This window comes from Ornithodoros turicata, chromosome 1 (genome assembly GCF_037126465.1).
Source record: "Ornithodoros turicata isolate Travis chromosome 1, ASM3712646v1, whole genome shotgun sequence".
Classification (NCBI taxonomy): domain Eukaryota; kingdom Metazoa; phylum Arthropoda; class Arachnida; order Ixodida; family Argasidae; genus Ornithodoros; species Ornithodoros turicata.
Window position 1 is genome coordinate 192,933,206 of NC_088201.1, and position 19,828 is coordinate 192,953,033.

The 19,828-nt window shown below is 43.9% G+C and overlaps 1 long non-coding RNA gene across 1 annotated transcript; it reads left to right on the forward strand.

Annotated features, from left to right (window-relative positions):
• The first annotated feature begins 5,919 nt into the window (after positions 1-5,919).
• On the forward strand, positions 5,920-19,093 carry LOC135378907 (uncharacterized). The gene is made up of 2 exons (XR_010418623.1): positions 5,920-6,090; positions 18,963-19,093. It is a non-coding gene; the product is annotated as an uncharacterized LOC135378907 (long non-coding RNA).
• Positions 19,094-19,828: the final 735 nt, after the last annotated feature.

Here is a 19,828-nt window from a genome sequence, read left to right on the forward strand (position 1 = left end):
GGAGAGATATGATTCAATCACGAAATTACTTGCAAATACGTTATATAATTTACTCTGGATTGTTCTGCCAAACTTACACGATAATGCAATTAATCGTAATTGGGAGTGGATTTTCACGTAATGGTTCAGCCTACAGGATACGTTGCAGTTAGCTTTTAATATGCGCAACTGGAAGTGTGAGCACGTAGCGCTGGTGATGATGACGAATTGTAGTGTTTGGAGTGTACCACGGAACACAATGCAAGAAATCCTGGTAGTGCTGACTCATTGCCGTTTCCGTACGCAGAGATGCAGATTAATGAGTGACTGTTCTGGCGGAAAGACATGGTTCAATTACTAAATAACTTGGAAATACGGCATATAACTTGTTTCCCATTGTCCTTTCATACTTACATGGTATTAAAATTAATAATGATTGGAAGTGGATTTACACGTAAGGTGAGGCAGTCTAGACATATTCCAATTAGCCTTCAATATGCGCAACTGGAGGTGTGAACACGTAATGTTGATGATGATGATGATTGGAGTTTTTATGGTGCACGAGCAACTGAGGCTATAGTGCGCCAACACTGTGATGAGGGAAATGGCTGGTTAAGTGGAAACGACTCGATTAAAAGCAGTGCATGTTTGCTTCAAACGTAGATCCTGATATGATATAGGAAAAAAAAATATCCGAAATCATTTAATTATCCAATGTCTCTAAAACGTTGTAAGTTCGCGTAAAGGGCAAAAAGGGCATCATAACCAAGCGATAGCAGTGGGTGGAGTAGTAAAGAATATTGCTAAAACTCCCCAATGACGAATGACGATGACGGCGGCAGTCGTTCGATGAAGATGCAATAAGAACACATCGTGTTTTTAGCCTTTACAGAACTCTTATGAAACGTTATGAGAGCAGCATAGATGATGTTTTTCGCGTTGAGTTCTACGGCCAGGAGGACATCCTCTCCGAGAAAGTGTGCAACTACAAGATGAGTAATTACCTACAAGTCATTAATTATCTCTTCAATTTGATAATTCTTGGCGAAAGCGGGATAGCAGATTCAAAAACTATCCTAGTTGCAAGATAACGAGAACGCATGTAGGTGACGTTCCTCATTCCGTCGCCATAAACCCCTTTTTATCCTTAATTCCTGCAACATCACATACATGCGTTTCGTTTCTTGTGTAATCCCTTGGACTCGCGTTATGTTGCGCTTCTGATTCCCCTGCGTTTGTATTTATGTTCTATTCATTTTACCTGTATTTGCATCCTTTCCGTCACCCTGTTACTCTCTCATGCCAAAACTCCCTTGTCAACTGTAGATATGTTCCTTTATCATGTTCATATTTTTCTAACGCGAAGAAGTGCAGTCTCGTGCACGAAAATCTCGTTACCATGTGTAAATAAATAGGTGTCTCCTACCGTTTAATATCACTCTTGAGAGTGTACTTAAACGTTCGCATTGGACGCCGTTCACCGCCAATGTAGAAACGCTGCATGCGGTTGGCGTTGGGAATTTTTCGATAGGGTAGCTTGCCGCTGAGAAAAGCTCCCGAGACCAAAGGTGCCTTTCTTAATAGGAATAAAATAACAACAAGCTGAAATGAAATGTAAATGTGGTATAATTTTGTTCACATAAACAATAAATTGTGACTACACCTCGTAACAGCATTTATTTCAGTGGTTTGTCCCCTTCCGCGATTTAACCAATGGGACAACATTGTATTGTTGTCTTTTAAAGAAAGCGCTGACATTCATAGCGCGAAAGTGTATGAAACTATTCTAACACACATTTACATATGCTATCGCACAGTTGTGTACCACTCCCTTTAAGTTTATTTCAAGGCAAAATGTAGTGTAAACTGAATCTGCAGTTTCTGGTTAGATTTCAGTATTGCTAAATGAGTCCGCATGGAACAACAACACCAACTTTATTTTTGGCTTTGGAGAGTGGGGAGGTTCATCGCCAGAGGCGATACTCTACCACATTGCTGCTTTGCCTCCTAGCCTTGACAATCTGGTGACCCGAACACCTTACTGGCATGATGCACTTTCCGCATTGAACTTTTCCCACTGACGCAAGTTACATCATGTCGTAGCTCACTATTGCTGTAGAGTTGCGGGTCAAAGTTTTAAGTGCGTAGTGAGGCAATTTCGTTACTCTCACTACGTGACGCATACGACGTGGGTCGTTAAACCCGCTTGAATTCTCTTTCAAGTGTCGGAAAGCGTGATTTAGGCTTGATTTAACATGAACCAGAAGCAGCAGCGATAGTGAAACATTGGGACATGTAGAGACAACAAACATTGAAACTATGATTGAAAGGCAGGACGACTCTATTATACTTACCAATGTCCAATCCTTCCTCCCGGGAGTAGTTGACAGAGACGTGAAGTAATGCATCCATACTGCTGCTGATAAAAAGCATGTATTACAACTTGTGCTGCATCAGTGGATGTACAGGGAATATCCCCATCGGGTGCTCGCAACGTATTTACTCTCGCGTGCAAACAAAATAAACACATCATTTTATCAATCATGTGGCAATTCAAATTTGACATGTGTGACTAGACAATGTGAATCTTCCTGCTCTCCTCCCTTCCTACCTATACATGGTTTTATCATTTACATTTATATTACATTTACATCATTTACATCACTTACATTACATTTACATCATTTATATCATTACATTCAAATTTGACATTTATAACTGGACACTAAATCTTTCTTCCTCTCTTCTCTTCCTCCCTTGACACACATGGCAACCGAGGGTCGAAGAATGAACTGCTCTTGCCACTCCTGGAGGAAGGAACAACCGGACCTCCTTCCAAGGTGAGAGAGCAGCCGACCGGCACACCAAGTGGGACCGGACAGATGCACCCTGAATGCTGTTGGGTCATTCAATAAAGATGGCAAGGTGTGGCTGCAGCTCTGGAAAGATTGGTTCGCACCCGTGCACGCGAGATGACTCGCAAGTTGCTGGCGACAGGTGGAGGCAGTGGGTATGACGTAGTTTGCCATGGGGCAACTCCATTCGACACTGCTGCCCTCTTGTCTGTGTCGAAGCCGTGGGTTGATACCGGGACCATGGATGAGACACTTTCTGTCGCTGCCCTAAGCCATCTACAGTCATCTTAGCCACATATGAATACTGAGGTATTTATGAAACTGCACGAGTGAATGCAACACTTCATATTTCATCTTTAGGGCTTTCTTCAAGAACAGTAACCTGTTGTGCTCTTTTCTTTTCTGTTTTTTTAAACAATGAGGTAGAACTAGAGCCGTCCACTTCAGCCGGTCCTGTTGCTGTTGAAGAGCCAACTGGGACGGTAACGTTATTCTAGTGAATACTGCCTTGCAGCAATTTTACAGCCCCATGATTACACAGCTTACACGGAACTACACTGACACAAGCATTGATGATCTCGTAGCAAAACGGACCGTGTGGTGCCTCTGGAGGCACCGGAATCGCATCTTCAACACCCCGAAGCACTGTTCAACGCGCACGCAGGTCCTGCTGCGAGCATCATTGTAGTTTTTTGCTTCTGATGTCGTTGGTGAGCGTACTGGTGTCATCAACCAAGGTTGGAGGGGGCAGACACTGTCACCTGTATATAATTGTAAAGTTATCGTCATTATCTTAACAATGTGCATAGAAGTCCTGAAAAGTATTTCCATTGCGGCCTCTTATGTCTCGGTGTACTTGCGTCATAGCCCGCATCATGCCTTCCACATGAGGCAAGATCGACCATTCACGTTACCGTATGGGGGCGCCAAATTCCTAGGGTCGGAACCACTACTAAAGACACAGCAGTGACAGCCATTGCCTTTCTCGTGGTCCTACACTGCTGTATGCTGTCTGTGAGTGTCAGACGCCGCCGGTTATAATCTACACCCTGCGAGTAGGAGGACGGCGTCATGACCGATACTGCGGATATCACATCGAGATAACTATGTGTGGATCCTGGCAAAGATCGTGTGTATCGCTGGCTCTAAGAAACTCCCAGGCACTGACTCCTATAAAAACTTCCATGGTTTCAATCTTAATATGGTGTTTCTCCACACCAAAGATTTGTATTCTTTCGTCAGACATTTCTTTGCTTCTTAAACGTATCTCTAGCCTTACCTTATCGTACCTTTCGTATCTCCAGTTACCCTAAACTTAGATATATACCAATAGACGGAAATATTTACTCTTATCTAACCGAATTGAGGACCAGTTACTTAGTTGGCATGTTGACAGGTGTTTTTGGACTATCCTTCAGTATTACTTGGAATCCACTGTCATATGTTCGGAGAACAAGTCTTTCATTCATGCCAACGATGCCTGCATTGGTTCGTCATTGGCTCCCATTTTAGACGAATTTTACTTGAATACGCCTAGCAACGCAATCTGGGGTTTCATGTCTCGTTTTGCGAACAGCGTTTTCCTTGCCTTCGACGTCGGCGCAGTGTTGCCACACGTTAAAAAAAAATTATCTGTAGATCCGAGCCCGAAAAGTCTGCAGATCGAACTAAAAATTTGTAGCCACTCAAAACTCAGTGACTCGAACGTTTTGCCTTCGAATCTGGAATGTCCGCCTGCGTCTCTAAATTAGTGGAAGAGCAAGGGCTTATTTCGTTCCACTGTTGAATACCACAACCTGAATTTATTGCTGCGGCGCACTGCCATTACGTCTCGGAACCTTCGGTTTCGGTTTGCGATGACGCGTTTTTTGTGATTGCAGCGAACTTAATTGTCCGCTACAATCACAACAAAAGTGTCACTGCGCGAAGGTTTGTTTGTTTGTAAGGGAAAAAATACGTAGATGTTAATATGTTGACATGTGTATTCACATCAGCTGTGGCGCTCCAATGAAAGAATAACGTATCGCGTGTAGTAGGAACATTTCTCTCGGTCGTTCCACCATCACAGTGATAAGCGAGGATCACAATGAACCACAAAAACAATAAAGCTAGATATATTAATTCCAAAGACATAATGAAAGCGTACATGCGTTACGCGAATTATAAACGTTGTGGTTTCACTTCAAAGCCAGCGAAGTCATGTCTGTGAGGCAAACTGGTAACGCGCACACAAACACTCAAGAAAACTTATTTAGCGTTGAGGCTCGCTAATGGTTCGTTCGCTGTAGACGTCCTTCTCCTCCGGCGAGTCCCGCCAGCTTCGTGATCGACGGATCAAGTCCTTGTCAACGGCGAAGGCGAAGCAGCTTGATCCCGCAGCACGCGTTTTGTGTGCAGGAGGCCAGTTATCGTGGTCGTAGAGAAGCTGTTTCTTTGCTTCGTTCTCATCAAATAAACTGCAGAAAATATTCTAAAAAATAGTCTGTCAACACTCATTCCCGCGTTCGGCTAAAGTTTTCCGTCGTCGTTTTCCATCGTCGTTTTGTGCACTGAAACACTTACCGCACACACTGTGTCGAGTGATCCATTCGTTGGAACAAAAAGTCATGAGATTTCCAGAAATATCTGTAGATCTGTAGATTTTTCAAAAAAAAGGCAGATCTCATGATAAATGTGTAGGTGTGGCAACACTGCGTCGGCGACACTGTTCTGTTCTTCTGCAGAACGCGATCCACTCCAGTAGTCTGAGCGATTCCGCCTGCCGCCATCTATGGGCGCTCGCGAAAACGGGCGCGACCGGATAGACCTTACCCGAGGCTAACCTTTCATTGCCACTAGGGCGTGTCGTCCCCTCCCCTTCCATCGCCCAACGCCGAATATCTAGTCGCCTCGTACTTCGAAGGGAGCGTCGTGTGTCTGTTTTTCGACGCCGCCCTGGCTACCGCTCGCCCAGCGCCGAGGCAGGGTGCTGGATAAAACGCTAGAAAGAAACCTCATGCGGTTGGGCGTTTACTGATCGTGCGACCGCCACCTGCGCAGCGCCGACGATGGGCGGAGCATCGCGAGGTCGCAAGCTCGCGCAGTGTTCGGTAACGAGCCCCTGCTGCCACGTATTACCGCGCTAGGACGTCGCTTCTGCCGGCACCATCCTAGCGTGGGGCCACAAACATCTGCCCGCTGGGACATTGCATCACCGCCAGTCAGGACTCCTGTAGAGGAACACCATCTCCACTACACAACCAAACGACACGATGTGGTGAGACCGACTTTGAGCATTCCATTAGCTGTAACAAACATGTAGGATCGAGGTCTCCGAAAAAAAGACAGACAGTCACTTAGTAGCTGAAGGAGTCCCCTGTGATCCAAACAAGTGGAGGTATTCTGTCACCAAAGAATGAACAGGAAGACTGGTATTGAGAGTGATTCTGTGGCTGTTAGATACAGAAAAGCGATTATCTCTGTAGATAACTTTGTGATTGGTTGCGGATGTTGTATGCGGCTTCTAACTGGGTTTATCCTGATCAGATACATATCCCAGGGAGCACAACGCGGGCTAGTAGACGTCTAAATGAAGTCTAAAAAAAGAAATAAGCAATGTCTATAAACTGTCCAGACAGTAGACTAAATGTCAATCATCCGTCCACTAGGCGTTAAGTAACACGTCAAACGTTGGGCCACCTAGCCATCTAACCTTAGATATTCAATGTATATGCTCTTAGCCGAGATTTAGAAACTCTTTTGACCTGATGTCTGAAACTGGGTCAGACATTTAACCATGTATTATACATAAAGTCTACGGCTAGACCAATTTTATCCCTCCATTCAGGCGACAGGTCTTGGGTTATACCATTCTCCATTCTTGTACCTTACTTTGGCCACCCTTAGACGTACTTTAGACCATGACTAGTTCTGCTACCGTTCTGGAATGCATTCATGCAGAAATGTGATATAATATCATATGAATCTTAGCATCAACATTTATTCAGTAAACCACGCACCAAGTCTATGGTACAAAACTCAGTCTGGAACTGAACTAAAACTGGATTGACTTTGCTGCCGAACAGGTGTCGTGTGTTTTGACTGATCAGTGTTGAAGGACACCTCATTCCTTTCTTCCAATGAGTGATTGTTGGTTCTGCAGCACTTCCTCCAATGACTCACTGTGGCTAGGAAATAGAACAAAACATGCCAGAAAGTATTATGTAGCCTGCTAGTTCTAACTAATTTGTTTAGTTGCTATGCACACTCTTTCACGGGATGCTTGTCTGGCCACATAAGAGCAAAACCGGTATCAACACCTGATAAACCGATGATCTGATAAACCGATAAAGAAAAGATGCTGCACGTACAAAAGTCACAGAACTGTTGCAGCCACACAACACGAATTGCAAGAACGCGAATTGCAGCAACAGCTGAAAATCTGTGCGTGACTACCTCATGTGGACGATGCTGGGATCTCAGGGAAAAGAGGCTCTAACAGCTGTCGCTGTTAAAGAGAGCTGTATATGGGGTAATTACTTTTAGGTGAAAAAAAAATAAAAAAGCAGCATGGATGGCGCTTTTCCAACTGAGTTAGATGGCTAGGTGGACTTTCTCTCGAAGGAAGTACGCAACTGCAAGGTGACTAATTCGCTATGATTTATGAACCAATTCTTTAATTAGGGATTTCAGGAATAAGAGACGAAAGAGAAGAACTTGCACACATCCATTACTGCATTATGCAAAAAGAACATCTGTGCTGCTCTCGTGACCTCGATACAAAAATTCTGTACAGGGTTGAAATAAACACTGTGTATATTACAAAAGAAAAGTACAAAGCGAGAGCTGTATCACCACTTCAAATTAGAAGGTTTATTCAAATAACGTCATCCGCAGGAGATCACCACTGTCGCTAGCAGGCAGATGTGCTGCCATCAGCCACCATATTGCAGGTACCATCCAAGCCGTTACCATATTGTACTCACCGTACATCTGGTGTATGACACTTGTGGCTCTGTGCCAATATCCTATATCCTAATCCTAATCCTAATAGCTATATCCAAGCAACTGCACATGTTTTCGACGTTAATAGTCACCTACAAAGCACATGGCAGGGACCGTCAACACTGAGGACACAGGGACAGTCAACATTGAGGGACCTGGTGTTGAAAATGGTGTTTTAAGTCGTGAAAGAAAAATTATATGGGTTTGACAGCTCCTCTCATTAGGTAATCACATTATAGACGAGAACTTGAGTTAAAAACACAGCATTTGGCAGGGAGAGATGTCAGAAAGTTAGCTGATATCTTTGACTCGTTGTAGGCGTACGTGTTAATTGCAAAGGCACATTCCCGTGACCGTCACAGACGAGTTCTGCCATACTACGCTTAACGAACGTACCCCAACAAATTGTATTTCAGTATATGATCAATCTGGTACGCCAATATAGGCTACCGAGGGTGCCCGGGCTCGTTGCTGGCATCGTCTGAAGATCGCAACGTCGTGACGCCGTTCATTTCACGAGCACGGACAGCGTTATGATGCTGCGATCGTCACCTCTTCCGTTACGCTTGTCCCACAGTGTTGCTTCCTTTTTTTTTGCTCGCTCGCTCACTCACTCACTGACTCACTCAGTGTTGCTAGGACCATGATGGGTGCCTGTGATGTGCCGTGTCCTGGGTGGTTGTTGCCGTACAAGCAAGAACGTCGGACTGCATGGCTCGGCATGCTGCCGCGGGAGCTTCATCCTAAGGGGTGTTTTCAATAGAATACTCCCCTTTTAAGGGTGTTCTTGTTTTTAAACATCAACTTTAAGAGCGTTTTATGAGGAATACACCTAATTAAAGGGTGTTTCAGAAAACACCCATTTCATGGTGTAAAAAAAGGAGTGCGCCATGGGACAAGCATGTGCTTAAAAAAGGTGTAAAATGATTTACTGTGCATAGAAAAGTTCAAGAAAAGATAGTGGCGAACTTTGAAGTTTAGAAAGATTGCGGCCGCTTTTATTGTCGTGCCTACTGCGCTTCTGACTCCCCAATTATCATGAGTATCGTTTGATATGCTAAACGAGGATTTTTGCCAGTGTTACCGAACAGAACGCTGAACGTTACAGAACGCTGTTCGTTCGCTGTGTGACCATCTGCGCAGAGCCCTACGCTCTCAGAACAGAACTTCACCGCATAGCATGTTGTGCGCCAACTACAGCCACGAATGATATGCTTATCGCTTCTGATTTGAAGAGAGAGGGGGACATAGGCATTTTTATAACAATTATCATATATCCAAATTGCTATACGCCCCCCTCGCTCTTCGAATCAGAAGCAATTATTCTATCATTCGTGTCAATGGTTTGCGGACAACGTGCTATGCTGTGAAGTTCTGTTCTGAGAGTGTAAGATTCACGCAAAATGCGCTTCTCGTCACGGATAATGATATCATTGCGCACAAGATTGTTGCGTTCTCCACGTATGACACTGCACCTCCCATGGCTGCAGGTTCCGTGATGTCCTCTTGTTTTCACGTGATTTCCTTGCTGTACAAAATTGAGATTTTCCATTGAGACGCGGAGGAGGACAACAACTTTCGTTCTGATTGAGAGATGCATCCTAGATATAAAATACACATAACAGAGACATGAACACTGCATGTGCAGGGCGTTGCAAAGCTTCGGTGCTCATCTATATGCAGCGGAGCAGCACCTCGAAATGAGCGCTTGCAAGTGCACGGACCCAGGGTCTTTCGGATATGCGACTTTTCCGTCCGTTTACTATGAAGTGGTTGTGTCCTCGCCGTGCGGGTAATAGTCTGTTTACATGTGCTCAAATTTTCACAGGGTAATTTTGAAGAAGAAGCGAGCAGATACATAGAAAAAGGAAATACGAAACAAATAGTTTTTTAACCGAAGCGTTGTTGTGTTCACTGATCCCAAATACACGTATAGCACACATGGCGATACAGCGGGTGTGTCATGTAACGTGTCACGAAACAGAGGCTTAAAATTATACTTCGAGGTGTCACTGGCGCTTGTCATCGACACACTTTTGGTGTGACTTGCGCGCACTTGATAAATTTTCAGTCGCGAGAAATATTTTGAATAGAACTCGGAAATGTGCCAAAGCCAGCGCAACTGTTTTTTTTTTTTCGTTTGTTCATTGTTGTATTTCTCTGTGTTTTTTCTTGTCCGAAACAGAAAGGGCATTTCGTTTTCTCAACCAATTTCAACGCAAAACACATTACCAGTGGCGTCACTAGGGAGTGTGCTGGTGGTGGTGGGGGGGGGGGGATGTGGGAGAAGGGGGTGATGTGCTGCAGCAGTGCCTCCTCCTCCTCTCTTTTTCTGTAGCCAGGTGACGCCACAAACCTAGGCGAGCATGTGATTTTTTTTTCCGTACGATATGATACTGTTATTCATGTGATTGGAGAGCAATTCGAGCCTTCCGCCGACTGTATTTGTAATACTTTGTTGACAAACAAATTAAAGAGGCCATTAGAGTAACATTAAGGAGCACACAGAACACCAGGAACATTGGAGTACAACTTAGTTACACGTAACAGAGAACTGCTTCCCCTTACCTCACGGGGAAGTACAGAGGGCTACAGTCAAGCTTATGTGCAAATAGATATTTGGTAAGGTAGGTTACCATTATTTTCATATACTACTACTACTAATAATAATAATTTTATTCAACAAAGCAAACTACAAATATAATAAAACAGGCCCGTCTAAGCCGAAAGGCTTGTGGCACTCTGCCTGAGGCAGCCAGCAGCATACAGTTTGACAATATATAAACATATAAAGGTACTACATCCTATGATAAAGTTGTCGTAGCGCTTTTTTTAGTTTGTACTCTGACTCCAAAGAAAAAACGTCGAAAACGTTCATTGAAGATACGAGACGACAGAGTCCATATATTGTGTGTGAGAAATGCACAACAAAGTTAACCCGCCTGCGTCTAGAAGGGCAGCATTTGCTAACCGGGGTCCTATATGAGGGGTCCCAAAAATGTTTTAATGTGACAACGTATTCAAAAAGTTTAGAGAATGAGGGGAAACCAAGACGCGGGAATAGGTCACAAGAGGCGTTTGTAGCTGAATTTTTGTAGTCAACACTCTTTAAGCAACTCCTCAAAATCCTGTTCACTCTGGTGTTCCAAGTTTAACTACAGGGACCAAAAAGGGTAATGCCATAGCGGTGTACGATGTAACCCAGTGCATCAAGAATAGTCGTGCGAACTCTGAGGGGAGACACATATCGCAGAGAAAATAATAAACAGGAAGTTTGTCTTAGTTGTTTGCACACATACGAGGCTTGTGTGTTCCATGTCATATCGTCGTCGAAGTATAAACCCAGATACTTCATTGTTTGAGCGTACTTTAAATGCTGTAGACCCGATATATAGAGACCTCAAGAATCATCAAAGCGTTTTAGAGGGCTATGAAAACATACTAGTTGGGTTTTGTCGAAATTCAGACGTATGCCGCAATTAGAGAACCAGTTGCTGTGTTTCCGTCAACTTGAAGCATCCGGATTGCTTCAACCTGAGACATGTGCGTGGAGACCAAAAGCGTGTCATCTGCGTACTCATACACTTTGCAGTATTTAACAACCCGACAGAGTTCGCTGACATAGAAATTAAAGAACCCATTTTTACATCCACCACATTACTCATTTTACTGCGGACAGAGACAATCTGAGTGTGGTTACTTTACCAACCAGTGATAAATACGACCTCTGTATCCATGATCATATAACACCGACAACAATATATCAAGGAGTATGGTGTCAAAAGCCCTAGAAAGATCAAGAGACAAGGCTACCGCAAACTGCTTTTTTTCTAACGCGTTGTATAGAAGATCACTAAAGTCTTCCAAGACGGAGACGCAGCATGACGCGATGTCACCCACAGAATCGCTGACGGAGGATGAATTGCCGTCATCGCCGTCACCCTGGCCGCGTGGGAAACAGTCTTCACGTGTAATGAAAATGTTGAGAGCCTCACAGTGGGAATATGGTATTGCTCCTTCGGTTCAGGTGTCCTTGCGGCAAATGCGTGCCGATGCCGACGGCAAACGAATGGCTTTGTTGCCGCGAAATGAGACGTTACTGAAGCAGCGCAGCGGTTGCATGTCAAGAAATCTGTCCTTTGAAAAACCGTGGCTATGGCTGGAGACTGAGGTGCTCCAGGTGTCCTAGTGAGAGAAAGCGACGACTACGCCCTTATGAGGAACAGTGAAGTGAACAAGTGAGTTCATTCACGTGTGCCTTCAGTTTGTTAGCAGTAAAGTTACATATCATAATTTTCTGCTGCCCATGGTACATGCAGAGAGTTCCAGTATGTTGCCTACAAACAGTTTACCAGGTGGCTCTCGGGATCATTAGGAAAGCACTGCACAAAAGTCCTCAAAGCATGTGCTGTACATGCCGAAAATGACAACTTTCCTTCTGAAGCATACAAAGGTCTTTGCCTTTTTGACGTGTGATACAGTAGGTGCTGTCTGACCATGTGCATGTTTATTCATTTTCACTGAGGTGAAGCTCACACTTTACTTTCAGGTGCTTGTAGGCAGCATTGAATGCCTGCTATCTTGACAGATGTACTCTGAATGGTTTGGTCTGCTTGATCACAATAATATCCCTTTCATGCACACTAGAGGTATGTCTTATACCCTTTTGGAGTAACCAGAGAATGACTACACAGTAAAATACATTCTACAGACATCAAAGCTTGTAAATATTGCTTTATTGATCACTGTGTTTATGAATGATGTTAGGTTCTTGTTGCTACCTAACAGCAACTACAACTTTATTTTAAGATGATCAACGGGGAGTTTCATCGCCAGGGACGATGCTCTACCCCATTGCTGGTGCTGATGTGGGGAATGAAATAATGAGCCCCTTCACAACAAGGATCGAAGTCCTATTGTGTCCAACAAGGTAAAAACAGCTTTGAGCTTTGGATTCGGCCAGTGAGAAAGCAGTTTTGATAGAGAGAAGAGGCGAGAATTCAGCTGACTTATAGACCCCGAGGGTGCGGTTCAGGACGGTTGGTAGTGTGGGCAATGAAGAAGAATCTGCTCCAGATCCTTTAGAGCACTGCAGTGACAGCATTTGAGAGAGCCAACTTGTCTGAAGCGCCAACGCCACTGAGCTGTAAGAGCTACATCGAGTCGCATTTGATGAATTAATGCAGTATCCTGACGAGAGGCGTTTCGTGGCATGCGGAAAGCGAGCATTGGATCAACTCTGCTCAGCATAGATGGGGAGGGGGGGGGGAATGTCGGTTGTCCATTGGTAGGGAGTCAGGGGTGTCACGACGTGTCGCAGAATGGAACGACGGTCTCCTCGCACTGCGCTCGGATTGCTGACCTGCAGGCATACTAAAGCATAATTTTTTTTTTACTGCAGTAACTTTTAAAACTCGGGAGATATGCGAGTGCAAACACGGCAAAACTGAAATACTCGAATTCAGGGCTGGATTTTCTCGATTTTTTTTTTTTTTGCTCGAAAACTATTCCGTAGAGATTATTCATTTTACCGCTCTTGGTCATCATGTACGATGATCTTCTAAATATATAAAAAAAAATGAAAATCGAGGAGGTCAGTGGGACCTCCCTGCCTGAACTGACGTGAAACCGGCCTTATGTGAAACTTCCGAGCAACAGCCAACAAATTATATGACACAATATGGTAATAGGGAATCACAACGCGGTTAGTGGTCCAATCATTTTCTGTGAACAAACTCGACTGGTGCAAGCGAGCTGGTCTACTGTAGAAAGACATTGATTTGGTGTGGTTTGGTCCTTGGTTTGAGGAACACACAAGACGAGGAGGGCGACACATAGGCTGTACCCTGCGCCGGCTTTCGCTTGCCAGTGTGAGTGCCGACTTGCGTGACCAAGTTCCGTGGAACACGGTGTTATGCTCTTAGCTGTACAAAGACCTACGACGCTAACCAGAAACAACATTCCTCGAGCCGATCTCAGATTTCTCTGCAACCTACAGACGCCATCACTCCCGCCCGGCAGTCGGACGGCAAGGTCTCTCTGCCGCTCCCTGATTGGCCTTGCTCGCGCCAAAGGGCGCTCACTGGTTGGCCTTGTTCAAGTGAGGTTTACAGAGAGGGAACTGCGGAATGCTCTGAACATCCGTCGTCTGCTGTTACCATGCGTAACATCAAATTGGACAGAAACAACTCCATTAATTCGCGTCGGATTTTGACGTCCTTATCGGTGACGAACGACGAGTAAAATGGCACTGTAGTTTCGGAATCGACCGCGACGGATGCGATAGTTCCTTTAAGACAAATGTCGGCATAGTTCCATGTGAATTCGGCACAGGATCCCCCCTTCGGCAGGTGTGACGTTGCCCTCAAAGTGAAAAACCGAACTATCACTCGGAACGGGACAGAGAGAAGAGACGACAGGACAGGTGCTTGACTTCCAACAAAAACATTTAATGGCAACATAGTACTGTCTTTAAATATCACACTCGGATTACTAATATGTCATCCACACACTTGTCATCATTTTCCTTGTCCCACATTTTTAGGAGTTTTACTTCCTTATAAACAAAGTGAGAGAAGCATGACTCAGACACGGTTGCTCGTGGTCACTTGTCTGTGCATTGTAGCACGTGTGGCTGTTCTCCAAGATTCACGGCGACGGGGATAAAAGGTCGTTCTTGTGGTCAGCGTACCAGAAAAATAATAGAGGTATTCGAAAAAAAAAAAAAAACGAGCAACAGTGGGTGAGTCATGTTTCTATCATTTTGTTTGTTAACGAAGTAAAATTCCTAAAGATGTGGGACTAGGAAAAGGATGACGAGTGTTTGGATGACGTAGTAGCAATCTGAGTGTGATATTTAAAGACAGTATTATATTGCCAATAATTTCTTTTGTTGGAAGTCTAGCACCTGTCCTGTCGTCTCTTCTCTCAGTCCCATTCCCAGTGCTAGTTCGCCATGCAAGTAACGTGGCCCGCCTGAACATGGCCGAGTACGACAGGCAGTTTATCCACCACGGTGCGATGCTAGGTTTAAAGGGATTATCGCATTCGGTCACAAGAGTAACAAACAGTACGAGTGATTGAGCGATTTTTTTCTTTCACCGATATCGAATCACGTTCTTTCATGTGAATGCATGCAAAATCAATTCGTTCCGGCATTTGCTAGTTTGTTGCAATGGAGTAGACACACATGATGTACGCACATATACTATCTTATTCGAAACAACTGCGAATATTTGCAGTTCAAGATTGTCTCTTGAAGCTCAATAATAAACCACATGTAAAATGTGTGTGTGTGTGACAGGCCTTTTGTTAAGGCGGTGGTGGTGGTGATAGTGATGGTGCAAAGGCTCGGTGATGGTTTTGCAAAAGCAAATAATTAAAGGGAACGAAAAGTGAATATAAACCTATCAAAACTTTATGTTCAGCGAAAAGCTTGAACCTTCAAAAGTTCAAATGTCAAAGAACTCCGCTGAAATCGCTGTAGTTTTTCTTTAATCGAATTTTCCATGATTGGATGTCCAGGGTCCCAGTAGGAAACCGAGCAATCTGTCAACAATTGCATCACCCCGCGCCATCTGTCGAGGACGCACGTAATACGCGTGCTTCCGGTCGCTAATCCGGCGAAAACGAAAATGGCAGTGGGCATTTGTGACCACTTCTACGTCGAGAATGTCGAACCTCTTGAACATGGGTGCGCTAGAATTCCGCATTCGAGAACTATCGCTCACACAGAACTTCTGTTCGTGCGATAGCGTGCTGGAAAGTGCGTGCTTTGCAGCAGAAGATTCCTTGTCCAGGGATTTACCGGAGTCACCTTTGTTCTCACCAGTAGCTGACCGTGCCGTGAACACGGACTGGTTTGTGAAATTTACATGTATCAGGGAGAAGCACAGTTTCATCGTGCAGGTGTACATGTGGGAAATGCAAACCGATGGATACTACGAACCAGTGTTTTTGCTGCCGAGAGGTAGAGAATGCGTGTGAAAAGCAGACAGACAATTGCATCACAACTAACGAATATTTCAAAATACTGTGCCTTGACACCGAATTTCTGCAAGTGTCTTTTACATACATCCGAGAAACCGAAGAGCATGGCAACATACGCGGCAGCGCCGTGTCGACTTTACGCGCTACTTGAACGGAAAACTGGACGGAAAATCCTTCTTTCTGCAAGAAATTCCGTTATATCATCTGTTATCTATTCACAAGAAGGATATGGGGTGCTGTGAGAAAGTACAATAGAAAGTATTCTTCGTGCCTGCGTCGTGCATGCTATTAGGGATGCTTTCCCCATCAGTGTGCAGACGTGCAGAAATGTGTATATTGATGTCAGCAAATTTTCATTTCTTGCTTTCATTTCATTACTTGCTTGCTGCAAGTTTTTCTTATTGCTTTTTCTTTGCAGTTACAGCATATTATAATTATTAGTTTGTTCCTGCAGGGTTAAGCAACCTGGGGGCATATATGTATTTGCAGATTATACTCATGCATGTCTTGTATATATGAGGAGTAAATAAGATAATTTTCATCAGTGTCGTTCAGCTGAACTGTGTCAATATAATTTTTCTTGACCAGGTTTCCAAATGCCAATTAATGTTTGAACGGAGATTGGGATTTAACACTTAACTCTGTTTTGCTAAAAGGAGTACTTGTAACTAATTAATTATCATGTCACCAACTAACATTTGTAAAGAAGTACTTGAGGGCTAACTTCAAGTATTGGCAATCCTTGATCTGAGTTAAAAGTGAACCATGCAGCATTGGTGTGGGCAATAGTACTCCAAAATGGCTAAATAATTTATTGCATAAGTTCTCTGTTACTGTAATTGAGATGTACTTTTGTAAAGTATTATTGACAGCCCTGCAAATTGAAACTGGCTTCAGTGTACACGACAAACGCATCGTAACATTTAATTGAAATATAATATAAGAGCAGAAGCAACATTTTGTGACAACTCAAACTATATTTTTCTTTTTTATTGTCCCGGGATTAAGGAGATAGAGTAGGACTTTCTGCCCTCTGAAGTTTTGACGTACTCGATAGAGTTGTAAAACCTGCAACAAAATAAACAAGAGAAGTATAAACAGTTTTGTCTTTCCTTTTTGAATTTAACAGGCAAGTTATATTTAACCATTTGTGCACTTTTGTATTCTCTGTTGATGAAAAGAGTACAGGAACAATAATGCTGCAGATAGATCCAACAATGACCTGTCGTCTTGATGAAGCTGAGAACTTTTCTTCACGTGTGCTACGTGAGACAAAAGAAATGTACAGTGAAGGTTCTACAAAAACAGCAAATTTCCGTCAACTAAAATTTCAGATATGTGGATGTGACCACATCGTGTAGTTTTCATCCAAAAGTAGGACTACCCTACACTTTTCACACATTTTTTGACGTTATGATCTGCGGCACCAAAAAGATTTGGCATGTTGATAAGGCAAGGCAAGGCAAGGTTGTTTGGTTGTTTTTGGTAGGCTGTTGGCATGTTGACGTGTTATACCGTTATAGGACATCAGTGTAGATGAGGGGCAAACACAGTACACAGCGTGATGGCTGCAAAATCTCAGTTGAAGATTTATTCAACAGAACAAGAAACCGAAACCGTGAGTAGAAAAAGGCAGTGCCCATGCAACGCATGGAGAACCACATTAATCTCTGAGATGGTAGGATCTGGAGAGCAATAAAGAGAAATGACCGTTGTGTCCGAGATAGGGGAACTCTGCAAATTTAGGACCAATATAATGTGGTAACCTGGCATGGCTCACTGTAGCTGCGACACATTTTGAACAATTCCAGTAGTGGGGCTTCAAAGACAATGAACTTTCCCTGTTTCACTTGGTATTCAAGTGTAGAGGATGCATCTCTAGAAAATTAATTAGCGTTCCTTAGTCATAACTACACCTCAACAGGAAGTATTCCTCTACTCTTCAAATAAGTAGTAGTTCTCATCGGTTTCTTCTTCTAGTGTTGACATCATACTAATGTTCTGCAGCTGTCCAAAGACTCCAAAAATATCACAAAGTATACAACACGTAACAAATCTAGTGCTTCCATCTGTGAACTTTGCATACCTGCTTTCAGCTATTTCGGTCAGGTCAATTTGAGTGCCTGGATCACACACACCCGAAGCAGTCTGGCGTCACTTCAACACTGGAAGGCCCTAAAATTAAATTTGTTGATGTTGACAACGTTCACTACGGGACAAGTAGGACAACATAAGTTGAACGGAATACATCATCGCTATATTATAATTTATACATGTGCGACACCTGTACATACCTGAGACGTTGTGTTGAACACGTCACCTCGGTGAAGCAAAATCACTGGTTACTGAACGGCAGTTTGCTTCGGACGTCTTCGCAATTCGCCTTCTACGGCATCTTCGTAGTCATCGGCGGCAAAATGAGCTCAGAAGTGCCTCGAACCACATTCGTTTTCGCGCACTCCCCTGTGGAATCTTGTGGTAGAAAACGCCCGTCGTCGAAGATGAACGAAGATGATTTTTTGCATCCACGAACACCAAAACTACACCAAGCATATGTAGGCCTCTCGAATACGTGACACAGCAGTCAAAGACATTCATTCACTTCTATTTTCTGCTTCGCGCGACCAACATGACCACCCACGACGCAGACAATAAACGCATAAACGCGATTACACAGACGGCCTTGCAGATGGCGCGGCGGATCGTAGCTCGGGGTGGCGAAGTAGCTGAACGCTTTATTAACGTAGAAACTATGGAAGTGAGCGTCATTTTTAAAATGGTGTTTGGCTGTAAGATAATATGCGTCAACTTTGTTCTCCAGAAAATTAACGTTCACGTGGTAAGGGTTGACCAATCCCTGCGCGCCCTGGAGCCGAAACCCAAGGTGCTCTTTTTCGCAGTTCGTTGACAGCACGGTCCATGTTCCGACAATCATCAAAATATTCATACGTAAAAAATATGCCGAATTGAGAAGTAATGCTTTCTCAGTCTTATCAAACAATGATGTTGTGCACGACAGTGAGCAAAAATATGGAGGTTATTTTTCACTTTACAGTCCCTTTAAATAACGCAAAGCCAACCAGCTAGCGTCATTGTTTTTATTTTGACGTTGGCCTGCTAAGTACAATTCGAGCGGTATGTCCTTTTTGCCAACAGGTTCTAAGGTCGCAGTTCCTGCAAGAAGTGCGAAGGAAGGCGCGCGATGGCGATGCCGGTCCTGTGCGTCTCTTTGGAGAGTCTTTTGGTGTGACAAGAAACCGAAACATAAACATGGGACAAGACGCCTACGGAAGGCACTGTCGTTCAGCGCTGTCGTTTGTCGGTGTTTTTCTAAGGAGCAGAGATTGACATGGCGACAGACGCGACAAAAACACTTGTTTTTGTTAACGTAGACCGGTAGAGATCCAGCGAACCGGTAAGGAAGTATGAAAGGAATTGCCTCAGGACGAGAGCCGCCTACATTTCGATTCTTCTAGGCACCGCTCTCATCATTGCTTTGGGGAGTTTGTTGGAGGCGTCATCCAACCGCCAACAAACTCAAGAAAGCACTTTCACGAAAGCACGCTCAAGAAACCGGGTTCAGATCCACACGTGACAGACGTGACAGGGAGTCTTATCTGATATACAAGTTCAACGCCCTTCACCCGCTCGGTATTAACAAATCACAAGGCACCCTAGAAACACTTCACAAATAAAATACGGCCAGACCTTTTTCCTCCTACAATTCTGTCCCCTTTATCATCTATCGCCACTGCTATGTTCTGCATGGCCACTACTTGTTACTTACTTTATTGCATGCCACAACTGTGTGTTACAAATGTATACGTTACAAAAAAGTCCACTTTGCTTGCTCTGAACAATTTCCCTACGTAACCACCAACCTCCTTGTCTTTCGGAATACTCGCCCATTCCTACCTGTTGTCCCGTTTCGTCCCCTTGTTCGTGAACTTGCCATTTCTGTAACCAGTCTAGAGCAAAGATGACTTCATTCACGTAATCTCCTACACACTCATACAAATGTG